At 42.7% G+C, this 15,183-nt stretch overlaps 1 protein-coding gene across 7 annotated transcripts in view; it reads left to right on the forward strand.

Annotated features, from left to right (window-relative positions):
- Positions 1–2,130: 2,130 nt before the first annotated feature.
- The window catches only part of PDS5B (PDS5 cohesin associated factor B), a 189,251-nt gene continuing 176,198 nt past the window's right edge, over positions 2,131–15,183 (forward strand). For 2 of the 7 annotated variants that reach the window (XM_034936560.3, XM_034936563.3), the window contains exon 1: positions 2,131–2,410. The gene's annotated coding sequence lies outside the window, so the exon portion shown is untranslated. Of the gene's footprint in view, positions 2,411–3,225; positions 3,245–15,183 lie in introns of those variants that run through there. The other 5 variants (XM_034936564.3, XM_034936565.3, XM_034936566.3 and 2 more) reach the window with 5 other exon arrangements.

Below are 15,183 nucleotides of genomic sequence, written 5' to 3' on the forward strand. Positions count from 1 at the left end.
GATTTTAGTTTTCCCAAACAATATTGTTTTAAATGAAGGTTTATATTACTGATTTCTGTAAAGCCACTTGCAGTCATATAAAAGTATGCCCTTTTGTTAGAAACTATGCCTCATTAAAGCTTTAGGGTTTTTCCTCTGTCTGTCCTAATGGTAATTGCCCCATTGACCCTTACAATGTAGCTGTTTTGAAGGCTATCTCCTTTCTGCCCACTCTTTTCTTGGGCTTAATCCTGTGGTGTTAGCAGCCTAACGTGGGCAATATGTATTCCGGGCCTCATTGAAATTCAAGGCATCATTTTATAAGAGAGAGGGTTAATGGTGAAACTGGCAAAACTGCTCACAAAGTTGACGTGACACCTTCAGCCCTTTCAGGACTCACTGCCATATACAAGATGTAGAGTGACATTCTTAAACAATTCATACATCCAATAAAATATTTACTGAGGCTTCCAGGTGTCATATAATGGGGATAAGAGCACTGAATAATTTATACAAAAACTCTTAGCCGGGCATGGTGGCTCACGCCTGTAATCCCAGCACTTTGGGAGGCTGAGGCAGGCAGATCACGAGGTCAGGAGATCGAGACCATCCTGGCCAACATGGTGAAACTCTGTCTCTACTAAGAATTACAAAAAATTAGCTGAGAGTGGTGGTGTGTGCCTGTAGTCCCAGCTGCTTGGGAGGCTGAGGCAGGGGAATTGCGTGAACTCAAGAGGGAGGTTGCAGCGAGCCAAGATCGCGCCACTGCACTCCAGCTTGGCGACAGATCAAGACTCCATCTCAAAAAAAAAAAAAAAAAGAAAGAAAAAAGAAAAAAAAAATTCTTGCTTTCATCCTGGCTTTCTTCTGAAACTTTCTGGCTTCCTGGCTTTGGAGGTTTGGGAATTGAAGAAAATAAAGTAAAAAAGATAATAAAAACAACCAAAGAGGAAAGGTTTTTCTAGATCTAGACATCCTACTCTCCCATACAAGATTTATGTTGATGGAACAACGATGTAAAATAAGAAAATTCCTGAGATAATTTTAAAAAGAGGGCAGAAAAAACTCATAGTAGACTTCATCGAGGAATGTATAAAATGGGTAGAACCTGGAGTATTCAGTGGCAAAATCTTGGACATAGGAATACAGTAACACAACATATTGGTCTAGCAAGCACTGGAGGAGACTGAGGCGGAATTGTCCAGGGAATCCCACAAAAATGGAAATGAAGAGGTCTCAGTATCTCTAGGTGCCCGGGTCCGATGGAATCCCGATGTACATACCTTTTCTAACACAGTAGCATTAGTTTATATATCAGCATTACCTCTCTTTTGTTTCAGTTGATAAGTATCCTACTGTAATCCATTCATTCACCCTTTGCTTGTTCATTGTTGAAACAAATTCTCCCTGGAACAAAATTCTAGTAACCAAATACATCATATCGAGGGAAACTTCCTTACAGCAGGGATGGTATTAAAGTAAAAAGAGGAGGAAGTCCCTTCTTCAGCTCTGGCAGGGACCTGGCTGGGGAGGAAACCTTCCCGCAAGGTAGGTGATCTGCTGTGGTGACCAGGCTAAACCCACTCTACAGCTGCAGGAGGGACTGGCATCCCTTAGAGGTGAAGAGGGGAGGAGACCCACCTCCTGGAATGTGTCCCTGTGGTCTCCAGATGATTTCTTCCTCTAATAAGGACAATTCTGCCAAAGGAATGGAATGCTTCGTCACAGGCTCAATTACTCTGTGTCTTCGCCAGCCTACCACCTATAAACAATTCCTCAAATTAGGAAAGCGGGGAGATTTAATAAAGACATAACACGTAAAGTGTAGGAAAACTATTTGTATGGCATTCCGAGACGACTAGGTCAGAGTTAACAAGTAAGGAGCAAAGTAGTTAATAATACCAATTCTGTTTACCCATCACAACACCTGTGCTGAATGTCAGGGTTTAAAAAAATCTCCCAACCTTTATCTAAAAAGATAGGGCTACGTAACAATCGGTGTGGTTTTTGTCGGTAGAGGTCTAGGAAGCCGCAAGAGTAGTGGACGCCTTGACAGCTGCCCGTCTCGCGGGCCAGGCGGCGGCGTGCCCGTGTGACTGCGTGCGCGCGGACGGGGCGGGGCTGAGGAGGGACGTGCGCGCGCGCGGACGGGGCGGGGTGGAGCTCGGAGGGCGGACGCGCGCGGGGCGGTCTGGTCGGCAGGGGGCGCTGCGCACCCATGCCGCGCTCTGCCTGCCCCCGGGTGCTGTCCGCGGCGGTTCGATTGGAGCAGCCGCCGAAGAGCGCTTGGCGCCATTTTGAAGCGGAGAGGAGGAGGAACGGCAGGGCTGGCTGCGGAAGGGGGGGGGGGGAGAAGGCGATTGGATGCGGCGGCGGCGGCGGATCCCGGAGAGCCCCGGAGTGAGAGGAGTAGCGAGTCGGCAACCCGGAGGTAGGAAACAATTCAGTTAACGGAAAGAAAATGTCTCTCTTCTCTGGCTGCGGCGCTCCATTTTTCAGCGGCCGCCACTGCCGCTGTGTGCGTGTGTGTGTGTGTGTGTTTGGCAGGGCTGAAGCGCCGCTCGCCTGGGTGCCAGGCGCGACTCGCCTCCCGGCATCGGGGGCTGCAGCGGGTGGCTGCCTGGCGGTGGCCCGGGGCGGGGGTCGCGGGGCGCGGGCTGGCTGCGCGGTGGGGGTGGGGAGGGCCCCGCGGCTGGCGCGCGCCTCCACGCCGCGGGCTCTGCCGCAGCCTCTGGAAATTAAACTTGCCGCTCTGATCCCGGCCGGGGCGGCGGCGGCGGCGGGCGGTGACCTTGCGCGCGGGCGGGGGTCCCGGGGCCGCCCGGCCGCCCGGCCGCCCGCGCCCTCCCGCCGCCGCCGTCGCCGCCGCCGCGCCCCTCCCCCCGCGCCCCGGCCGGCGGGCGGCTGTTTCCCGGGCGGCAGGCGGGCGGCGCGGTGCTCCTGTTGAATCCTCCCGCGGGCGGGCTTCTCCCCCTTCCGGGCGAGGGGCGGGCGGGGACCGCGGGTCGGGGCCGCGGGCGCTCTCGCCCCCGCCGCCGGGTCCCCGCGCGCCGCCTGGTCTCCGCTTCGGGCCAGGGGACGGGCTGAGCGTGACATTTTTGCACTGTCCCTCGCCGCTCGCCGGATGGAAATCGCGCTCACCGCGCCACCCCGAGTGGTCCCCCAGCAGCCAGTTGAGGAAGAGCCCAGCGCTGGCGTGGAGGGACTCCTCCCAGGCGACAACTGGGTTCTAGCTTTCCTTTCAGAAGGAACAGCGGGGAAAATGGTGTGCAATTGTGACTCGTTATTGTTTTTGCACTGTTATTTTAATGTTACTTTAAAAGTTTTCGGTCCGGAGAAAAACCTTGTTTGTTGTCGTTGCTGCTACTGCTGTTGGTTTTTGGTAGAGACGTGAAAGCTAACTCTTAAGTAGCTCGACAGTTATTTTGGACGAATGACTGAAACCAGAAACGCCGCCCCTCGCCTTCGGAACTGCAGGCTGCTGCGTTCCTTGCCGCGGACGGGGCGAGCTCCGGGAAGGGTTGGTAGAGCAGCTACCCACCCACTCCACGCGCGTCTTCAACAGCCTCTCTCCCCCAGCGAGGGTTAACCGTTTTTTATGTCGAAGAAAGTGCTTCTCGTACTTTTAATAAGAGGTGATGGATGGGCAGTGGTGCCCAGACTGATCCTACCCTGTTGATGAAATAGTTTCGAAAACTTTGGGTATAGCCTTAATTTAGAGGGTTGGTCTGCGGTGTGGAGAGAGTTGGGTAATCCTATACTATCTTCCTAATGAACTTCAAAAGCTCAAGTTGTGTTTACACACAGGAGGCGAGCTGTAAATAAATCGTAATTACCCAATGCTTGAACGGCAGTGTAGTCATTGTTCTCAGTTAACACATCCCGAGTTCCCAGACAGAACGTTTTTTATATTAACTCATGTAGTGGTCCGGTAAAGTAGTTAAAAGCCACAAATATGGACTTGAAAGACAGCTCTTTATGCAGTACACATGTCTGAGATGTTCGCATCTTTAGGGACAATAAAATGAGTATTCAATGGTGTATGCAGGTCAGTTCGTGGAACAATTAATCTTGTATCTCATGGTGATAGCAGAAAACCTAATTAAAATTTATAGTGCTGAATATGTAGGTGAAAATTACATGGGACCTTTTATGTGAAGATAGATTTAGTCTCAGAAACTTAACTGTAAAAACACATCTTAAGAACATTATTCCTTAGAAATAAAATTTGTACTTAATATACATTTACAAATATGTATAACAAGGTGCACTTTAGACTTTATAAAAATTACCAAAATAGTGACTTTTTCCTCCTTTTTCTGATGGTTTTAAAAATTGTTCTCAGCTGGCGTTTACTTAAAGCTATATTTTAAATGGGAAGGTAGTGTTTGTCTTGGCCTTTTTCTTTTTTTCTTTTCTCCTTGTTTCGGTTAAGGCTGATTTTCCCTATATTAACTTTTCTTTTACAGCAGCTTTTGTTACTCTTGTAGGCTTTGTTCTCTCGTGTTATGTCTCTCCCCTCTCCCCATGTTAGAGAGAGATGTGGTGATGATAGTGATTCTTGTTATGCGATGTTTGTATTAAGCTTATTTGTAATAAGATTCTACCGAGTCGGCTGTTGGATGAAAGTTGTTTAAATTGTTCTGCAGCTTTGTTTAACGAAGTAACATTTTGAGCAGTAGGCTTTATCAATAATTTGTTAGGCCTAAGATAAAGTGATACTCTGTATTAGGCAGGGCTTGCCCTGGAGAGGGGTGCAATGGTAGAAAATACCCAAAACTTTGTGGGGAAGGAATATTTCGGGAAGTTGTATTCTTTCTGCTTTACCTCTTGGGAAATTTAGAGACTGCCTTAGAACTAACAGGAGTGCTCAGTATGATTTGGCATACGGACTCTTGAATGACATGGACTGTATATAACGTATATTGGAAAAGAATACATTTGTGTTTCCTCTGTTAGTGTTAGAGAGCAACAAGAAAACTTGAGGATGATCTCCAACTCACTTATACATGAGAAATTAGGTTCAGATTTTAATTTCATTGATTTATCTGAGGTCACAGTCATATTCATATGGTGGAATTGGGGCAGCCCTTAGATATCCTGGAAGCTTAGAAGTTTCCCCATTGTCTTTTTTTGTTCTATTCAGGATTTAGCAATATTTATTAATAAAAATTCAGGGTAGCACATTACCCTCCATCCCCTTCTCACCTTTTTATTCATTTAACCAAGAATAAAGTTTTGTGGTTAGCCATCTGTTTCAGCGTCTGGTTTTTTAAATAATTTCTGTTTAGGATTCAGTCCATTTAGGTTGTCTCAGAAGATAGCCTCTTGTAGGTCTCTGTCTCCGGGAGCCGTCTTTCTTTATGTAACATTACTTGACATGGCATTTATTTATTCTTTGTGAAACTTCTAAGAGTAATTTGGGAAAGTTAGTATTGACCTTTGTTTTGTTACAGGATATAGTGCGTGCATGAGTATGCGTGTATTTTTTCATTTTTAAACTCAGTTTGCTACACAAGTCATCTGTCACTTCTAGTTACAATAGGCGTTTTACTTGGTTTTCGTATTCCTGTTCGGGAATGTTAAAGATTCCAAAAATACTTAGTTTAAAAACAAGCCCAGTAGTTTCTCTGAGAGTGTATTTACTTTTTAAGTTTAAGAAGCTGCCAAATGGTTCGCAATTCTGACTCCTTGGAGAGTAGAGGTAAGAAGCCCTTTCCTCACACTGTTCTGTTATAACCACCTGATTCTAACCATTTCCCCCCATTACTTGAAAAAGCTTTTAGAATCCTTTCTCATTAATTAGTTCAGAATTAAGAATAAATTTGCTGTGTTGAGACTGTAATTGTTTTAGCTGGCATGAGTGATCGTGCACAGTGAAAAAATCATGATAAAACTTAGATGAATAAAATTTAGTTGTTCAAATCTTAAAGCCTTTGAGGTTTAAAAAGTATAATCATTGTGTTCTAATAATTAGACATTAATAATTAGTAATTAAAAATACTTGGTTTAGCTATGTAAAACTTAAAAGCTAACAGGCTTGGGGGAAAGACTGATTAAAGTAAGAAACTATTTTGAGGCATCTTTTTAAGGACTAAAAGTATTCCACTAGCCTGCCATTCTCTTTTTTGACAGATAATTACCTGATTCAATTAAAATGAACAGGTACAAAACTTCCATATACATACAGTACCAGGGATGATGCACTAAACAGGACTGAAGACACCCTGTCTTATAGAAGTGCAGAGTAGTGGTTGGCCATCCACAGCAAGGTGATGAGAGCTGAGACAGACCAGAGAGTAGGATCTCTGCTGTTACTTAGTTCCGAAGGAGCAGGCCCTCCTTCCTTTTCAGTGACAGTTGAGGTTGCTCTTTTTATGTGGGAGAGTGAAATTAGCCAAGATTAGATCCCATAAGGAGAAGGAGGGGCTCTTATAACCAAGACCATTGTCTTTCTCTAGAAGAGGATGGTTAGGGACCTGAAAAGAAATGAAATTTTGTGTTTCCTTAGGTAGGATAGGATTCTTTCTCCTCAGAGGTGATTTTAGGGAATTAATTGAAGATATTTTAAAGGAAAGCTCCATATCCCCAAAATATTATTTAGTAGCTGAAGTTCTACCAGGTAGTTTCAGTTAGCTTTCAGATATGGGATGCTTTGGGTTGGGTGTGGGGGTGAGAGTTGCAGGGGCAAGTTGCAGGGGCAAGATGCTGGGCAAATTGCAGGGGTGAGAGTTGCAGGCCTTAAGTACTCTATTAGGGGAATAGAGTACCTAAAGAATTGTGTATTTTAAGTTAAAAGTTATACAGGTATATGGTAAAAAAAAAAAAAAAAAAATTGAATGGTACAGAGAGTAAAAAATGTTACTTTTCTCCTCCCTCCACAGGTAATCCACTGTTAACAGTTTCTTAAAAATTTACTTTTAAAAAAATTGTACAAAGAGTATTGTTATACTGTTGTACTGTAATTTACTATTTTATTTATTTATTTTATTATTATTATTATTTTTTGAGATGGAGTCTCGCTCTGTTGCCCAGACTGGAGTGCAGTGGGGCAATCTTGGCTCAGCACAACCTACACCTCCTGGGTTCAAGTGATTCTCCTGCCTCAGCCTCCTGAGTAACTGGGACTACAGGCGTGTGCCACCATGCCCAGATAATTTTTGTATTTTTAGTAGAGACTGTGTTGGCCAGGCTGGTCTCAAACTCCTGACCTCGTGATCCGCCCGCCTCGGCCTCCCAAAGTGCTGAGATTACAGGCATGAGCCACCACGTCCGGCCTACTGTTTTATTTTTTAACTGTGATTTACTTTTTTCCTTAGTTAAGTCACAAGCTCTTTTCATACTGGCACATACAGATCAACATAATTAAGAAATAATAAGAATATTTTATTATAACATAATTTATTTTTTCTGACTCCTGTTGAGTAGTAGTACTACGTTGTAATAGTTTACATTGACCAGCAGTGTATGAGAATGCCTGTGACATGTATTTACCAACATTGGACTTTAAAAAACTATATTGCCAATTTGATATATGAAATTTGTCATGTTTTGGGTTTGTATTTCTTTGTGAGTGAAGGTAAACATTTGTTTATATGCTTATTAGGGGGAGGCCATTTGCAACATATTCTTTAATCAAGTGGTTTAATGCTAGTTTAATTTACTTGCTGCCCCCACCACCTACCTTCACCCTTACCTAAGAGCTAAGATGGTCTGAGAGAAGTGGGACTTTTAGAAGAGGAAAAATATTTTGGGGCTCATGGCACCTTGACGGGGAGCAATGCTCTGAATGGAGAGGCTACAGCACCTGGCTTTGAACAACTCTGGGTCAGTATGAGAGTATTGAAAGCCCTTGACTTGGTGTAAACATAAGGTAGAAGAGAAGCTGAAGCGACACACAGGAAGGGAGATTTGAGAGTCAGGGCAAATAAATTTTGTATAGAGTCAACCCCACCTTGTATCATCTGCTTATCCTGTCTCATCACTTCTCCCTCCCACCTTCAACTATCATTTCATTTTTATTCATACTGTCATTTGGTTTTCTCCTCTTTTCCTGTCAGGCATGGCAGCCTGGACCTGGGTATTTCAAATGCCCCAGAGATGAGGGGTGCTTAGTTTTTGGTTTTCTTTTTTTTGAGACGGAGTTTCGCACTTGTTGCACAGGCCGGAATGCAGTGGTGCGATCTCGGCTCACTGCAGCCTCGGCCTTGGCAGGTTCAAGCGATTCTCCTGCCTCAGCCTTCTGAGTAGCTGGGACTACAAGTGCACGCCACCACGTCCGGCTAATTTTTTGCATTTTTAATAGAGACAGGGTTTCACCATGTTGGCCAGGCTGGTCTCGAACTCCTGGCCTCAGGTGATCTGCCCGCCTTGGCCTCTCAAAGTGCTGGAATTACAGGCGTGAGCCACTGTGCCTGGCCTAAGTAGAAGCTCTTGAGCACTTTTTCCCCCTCTGTCTCTTTGGTACTATTCCTTTCAGCTTTCGACTCTCCTAGCCTTCTGGGGTAACATAAATAGGTCAAGTCTTTATAGCTGTAGTTGGAATTCGGAAGGTCACTGGCATTTAAGACTTGAACATAGGAGCATATATCACAATATATGCTCCTATGATATATCAGGATGTGATGCTTGATAAGTGGGGTCCCTTTCTAAGGAATGCAGAAGAGCATGGTGGTTAATTTAAGCATATAGACTTAAGAGTCAAGACAGCTTGGGTTTTTATCTCCTCTAGCTAAATGAGCAATTACCTAATCTTACTAAATCTCAACTTCTTAATCTGAACAGTGGGACTAACAGCAGAAACCTCATTTTTAAAAGCAGCTTTATTGAGATACAACTCACATACCATAATCCATTGAAAATACACAATTCATTATTTTTTAGGATACTCATAGGTTTGTGCAACCATCATCACAGTCTGATTTTGGAACATTTTTGTCTTCTGTGAAAAACGCCAAACCAAATGTAAATGAGTAGAGCCATTACGGAGAATATTATGGGGGCTCCTCAAGAGGTGAGAAGGGATAGAGAGAGGTTGGCTAAAGGCTACAAAATTTAGCTAGATAGGAAGAATAAGTTCTAGTGTTGTACTGGGTGACTACAGCTGACCCTTGAACAGCGAAGGGGTTAGGGGCACCAACCGCTGTGCAGTTGAAACTCCACATATAACTTTTATTTCTCTAAACTTTGGTAGTAATAGCCTACTGTTGATTGAAAGCCTTACTGATAACATAAACAGTTAACACATGGAGTGCAGTGGCACGATCTCGGCTCACTGCAACCTCTGCCTCATGGGTTCAAGCGACTCTCATGTCTCAGCCTCTGGAGTAGCTGGGATTACAGGCACCTGCCACCACGCCCGGCTAATTTTTATATTTTTGGTGGAGACGGGGTTTCGCCATGTTGGCCAGACTGGTCTTGAACTACTGACCTCAGGTGATCCGCCCTCCTTGGCCTCCCAAAGTGCTTGGATTACAGATGTGAGCCACTACGCCTGGCCTCCATTCTGTATTCTTAAAGCAAGCTAGAGAGAAGACAATGTTATTAAGAAAATTATAAGGAAGGAAAATATATTTGCTATTCATTAAGTGGAAGTGGATCATCGTAAAGGTCTTCAGCCTTCTTGTCTTCCTGTTGAGTAGGTTGAAGAGAAGGAGGAAAAGGAAGGATTAGTCTTGTTGTCTCGAGGGTGGCAAGGTGGAAGAGAGAGAGGAGGTGGAAGAGGAGGCAGGAGAGGGAGGCACACTGTAACTTTTACTGAAAAAAATCCATGTATAAGTGAACCTGCACAGTTCAAACCTGTGTTGTTGTTACATATTTTCAACTAGCTAGAAGAGAGGCTTTTGAATGTTCCCAACACAAATAAATGATAAGTGTTTGAAGTGATGGATATGTTAATTACCCCGATTTGATCATTACACATTGTATGTGTTGAAGTATCACCATGTAACCCACAAACATGTACAATTATATGCTGGTTAAAAAGCATAAAAATAAAACCCCCGAACCTACTAGCTGTCACTTCCCATCACCCCTTATTTCTTTAGTGTTTGGGATAAGCCAGGTCAAATGCTTAGGTTGGTGCCAGAATGTAAGTACACAGAAAAAAAGCAGTTATAACTTTTTGCAGGGAGACTATGTGTGGCAAAGTCCATTTACATAGTTTTAGAGAATGCAAAAATGGGATAATTACTGAATGGATGTTTGCATACTTCCATACTGTGCAAGGATGTGGTGCACAGTGCTGGCTAGAGATACAAAGATGAAAGATATTCAATCAAGAGATGTATATTCAAGTGGGAGGAAAGAGGCTGGTATAAAAATACTTATAAAACAAGCCAGAGTATAGTTAGTGCCTTCAGGAAGGGCTCAATACAATATTTGGAATTGGAAACTTGACAAATGGAGATTAGTCATGTTACTCTGAGAGTATAGGAACTATGAAAAAATTCTTGAAGGAGCAACCATTTTGACCAAGTCTTAGATGATGGAAAGATGGGATTTCTGGCTTTAATGAAGAGTAAAGAATGCAATGCTTTTTGAAGTCTTAAATTATTTGTTTTTGTACCCTCATGCTGCTGCCAGATGATTGCCTCTGGAAGCTATTCCTACACCTTTTTTTGATGTTTCTAATCTGTTATGAACCTGGGGGACTAAATTAGTAAATAATCTTTTAGTGAGAGCCTGATGTCTGTTTGAAAAGGATACCAATATATGGTCTTACGCTGTCGTTTTGATATAGTTGCTTTTTTAGTTTATTCTGTGGGTCTTGGTTTCATCCCTGTTAATTGGTCTTACAGAATAAGTAATTCCTAGATAAATTAGCCTCATATACATGTCTTCTTCTCCAAGGCTTCTAGTAACAACTATGTCCCCTGACCATTCTCCTGAATTTCCCATCTTCTTTTTCTAGTGCACTGTTGGACACAACACCTCCAGTACAATATATCCCAAACTGATCTACCTTCTCTTACTCTTTAACATCTTTCCAACTTGTACCTTGATTAATAACAGATTTCTTTCTTAAAAAAAAAAAATGTTGTAGGGGATGACATGACTAGGTTTATCATCATGCTAGAAACCTGGGAGTCATCTTGACTTCTCCGTCTCCCCTACCTCTCACATTACATAAGTTACCAAATCCTGTTGATTCTGATATAGTATTTTTAAAGGTTATTATTATTTTAAATTATATGCACATATATACTCCAAAAGTAAGACGGCAAAAAGAAAAAAGATACACAATAAAAAAACTCTCATTCCTTCCCCATTTGCCTCATTCCTAGACTCCTACAAAAGTTTATATATGTTAATGTTATGTTATATCCTTCTGGGGGTTTAAAAACACAACTATATAGAAGGAACCACATACTTAAACAAATAGGAACACACAGCATGGGATTTCCACAATAGAGGTATACACAGAGTCTGTGAGAAGGAGAAAGAACCACCATGCATTCCCTAAAAGAAGAGTTAGGTATTGGAAAAACCTTCCTATTAGGTCCTGAATAGAAGATGAAAAGGAGAACTTTGGACACGTGAATAAACCAAACTGAGCTGTTAATAAGCAGAGAACTATCAATTAGACACAGAGACAAAGGGTCTAACAATAGGATGCTAGAACATTTCATTGTTTGGGGGGTTCAAAGGACCTATAAGGAAATAAAAGAAAATGCTGGCAGCCACACACAGTGGCTTACATCTGTAATTCCAGCACTTTAGGAGGCCGAGGTGGGCTTCTTGAGGCCATAGACTTGCAGTTACTTTGGGATCTAGCAAAGATTTCAGCGCATTGTAGATGATGAATATTTATTGAATATGTGTAAGAATGTATATATACTAAACATATATGTGACAACCCAAGAAAAGGAAAATTAATACAATATTAAGCTCACAGATTTATTTAGAAATTTAAAATTTTATTTTTATTGAGGTGTAATTAAAATACAGTAAAATGTGCAGATCTTAGCTGTTCACTTTGATGAGGTGTGATGATTATACACATGTAACCAATAACCACAAGAAGATGTAGAGCATTTTTATTACCCCACAACATTTCCTTGTTGCTCTCTCCATTCAATTTCTTTTGCCTCCAAACACTCTTTGATTTCTAAATGTAGATTAGTTTTGTTCTGTCTTCATACAGTGTGTGCTTTTGTGTATCTGGCTTCTTTTGCTTAACATATTTTGAGATTCATCCATGGGGTTGGATGTATCAGTTTTTATTGCTAAGTAATATTTCATTGGGGGAATATTTCACAGTTTATCTTCTGTTGATGGACATTTGGGTAGAATCCAGTTTTTGACTATTATGAATAAGGCCTATACAGATCTTTTTGCAAGTGTGTGTTTTCATTTCTCTTAAGTAAATACCTAGAAATGGAATTGCTGGTTTGTAGGCATATGTGTGTTTAACTTTACAGGAAACTAGTTTTTCAAAGTGGTTTTTCTTTTTATATTCCCACCTGAATATATGAATGTTCTAGTTGTTTTACATCCTCACCAACACTTGGTTAGTCAATCTTTTTAATTTTAGCTATTCTAGTGGGTGTGGAAGGGTATCTCATTGTGGTTTTATTTTGGATTTCCTTGATATCTAGTGATGTTGAGCACCTTTTTGCATGGTTATTGACAGTATATTTTCTTTCGTAGGATGCCTCTTCAAGCTTTCTGCCCATTAAAAAATGGATTATCTTTTTACTATTGATATGCAGGAATTCTTAATGTACTCACGATACAAATTCTATGTCAGATCAGAGTATTAAGAGTATTTTCTCCTGTTTTGTAGCTTGCCTTATCTTTTTTTTAAACAGTATTTTGATGAGTGGAAGTTTTAAATTTTGATGAAGTCCAGTCAATCAACTTTTTGTTTTATGGATTGTGCTTTGAGTTCTTTTTATTTTTTATTTTTTTGAGACAGCGTCTCACTCTCCCAGGCTAGAGTTTAGTGGCGCCATCATAGCTCACTGCAGCCTGGAACTTTTGGGCTCAAGCCACCCTCCTATCTCAGCCTCCTGAGTAGCTGGGTCTGCAGATAAGTGCCACCATGGCTGGCTCATTTTTTTTTTTTTTTTGTATTTTTTGTAGAGATGGGGTTCGCCATGTTGCCCAGGCTGGTGTTGAACTCCTAGGCTCAAGTGATCCTCCTGCCTCAGCCTCCCAAAGTGCTGGGATTACAGGCATGAGCCAGCGTGCCTGGCCCTTTAATTTCTTTTTCACATGTTATTGCAGCATCTGGGATCTTCAATACAACATTGAAGAGAAATGGTGAGAATGGCTGGGTGCAGTGGTATGGTCCTGTAGTCCCAACTACTTGGGAAGCAAGAGGATTGCTTGAGCCCAGGAGTTCGAGTCCAGCCTGGGTAACACAGAGAGACCCTGTCTCTTTAAAAAAAAGAAAGAGGCCGGGCGCGGTGGCCCATGCCTGTAATCCGAGCACTTTGGGAGGCTGAGGTGGGGGGGGGGGTTTGGGGGTGGGGATGGGGCGGCAGGGGGTGCGGGGCTTGCAAGGTCAAGAGATAGAGACCATCCTAGCTAACATGGTGAAACCCTGTCTCTACTAAAAAATACAAAAATTAGTTGAGCATGGTGGCGTGCATCTGTAGTACCAGCTACTCAGGAGGCTGAGGCAGGAGAATTGCTTGAACCTGGGAGGCGGAGGTTGCAGTGAGCAGAGGTCGTGCCACTGCACTCCAGCCTGGCGACAGAGCGAGACTCTTGTCTCAAAAAAAAAAAAAAATTAATTTCAGTGTTAACATAAAATATGTTTTAAAATGATGAATTTTTTTTTAAATGAGAGTGAACATCCTGGTCTTGTTCTGATCTTAAGGGGGAAGGCATTTAGTCTTTCCCCAGTAAGTAGTATGTCAGCAGTGGATATTCTGTAGATTAAAAAAAAAGAAAATCAGACGAGATGTTTCCTTCCAGTTTACTGGGATTTTAATTAAATCAAATTAATTAATTTACTTTTTGAGATGGAGTCTCACTCTGTCACCTATGCTGGGGTGCAGTGGTGTGATCTTGGCGCACTGCAACCTCCACCTCTCGGGTTCAAGCAATTCTCCTGCCTCAGCCTCTCAAGTATCTGGGACTACAGGCACCCGCCACCACGCCCAGCAAATTTTTTTGTATTTTTAGTAGAGATGGGGTTTCACTATGTTGGCCAGGCTAGTCTTGAACTCCTGACCTTGTGATCCACCTGCCTTGGCCTCCCAAAGTGCTGGGATTACAGGCGTGAGCCACCGCGCCCGGCCAGGATTTTTATTTTTAAATTATGAATGGTTGCTGAATTTTGTCAGATACCCTCTCTCCTTTTTGGTATTTATTGAGATTATTGTAGTTTTTAAATATTCCATTTTATTAACTTATTTAGAGACAGGGTCTCACTGTATTGCTCAGGCTGAAGTGCAGTGGTGTACCCAGTTCACTGTAACCTCAAATTCCTGGGCTCAAGCAGTCCTCCTGCCTTAGCCTCCTGAGTAGCTAGGACTACAGGCACATGCCACCGAGAACTTCCTTTAATGTTGCATAATGCATAGGTCTAGTAATAGCATCAGTTTTCATTACTTTAAATATATCTATATTTTACTGTCATTTTTCAAGGATATTTTTGCTGGATATAGAATTCTCAGTTGATGGTTTTTTTTCTCTTTTTTTTTTTGAGACAAGAGTCTCGCCCTGTCACCTAGGCAGGAGTGCAGTGGCACTATCTCGGCTTACTGCAGGCTCCGCCTCCTGGGTTCACGCCATTCTCCTGCCTCAGCCTTCCGAGTAGCTGGGACTATAGGCGCCTGCCACGGCGCCCAGCTAATTTTTTGTATTTTTAGTAGAGACGGGGTTTCACCGTGTTAGCCAGGATGGTCTCGATCTCCTGACCTCGTGATCCGTCTGCCTTGGCTTCCCAAAGTGCTGGGATTACAGGCGTGAGCCACCGCGCCCAGCCTCAGTTTTTTTCCTTTAATCACTTTAAAGATGTCATTTTATTCTTCTCTGGTCTCCATTGTTTCTTCAACTTTCAACAATTTGATGTTGAAAGTTATTGTCATATAAATATAACATTCATATTGAGTAGGATAAAGTTATATTGAATTTGTGAATTGTTTTTGTATTCTGTTTGGAGTTTGCTGAGCTTATTTTTATTTTTATTTTTTTTGCGAGATTGCATCTTGTTTTGTCACCCAGGCTGGAGTGCAGTGGCGTGATCTC

This window comes from Pan paniscus, chromosome 14, assembly GCF_029289425.2.
Source record: "Pan paniscus chromosome 14, NHGRI_mPanPan1-v2.0_pri, whole genome shotgun sequence".
Taxonomy (NCBI): domain Eukaryota; kingdom Metazoa; phylum Chordata; class Mammalia; order Primates; family Hominidae; genus Pan; species Pan paniscus.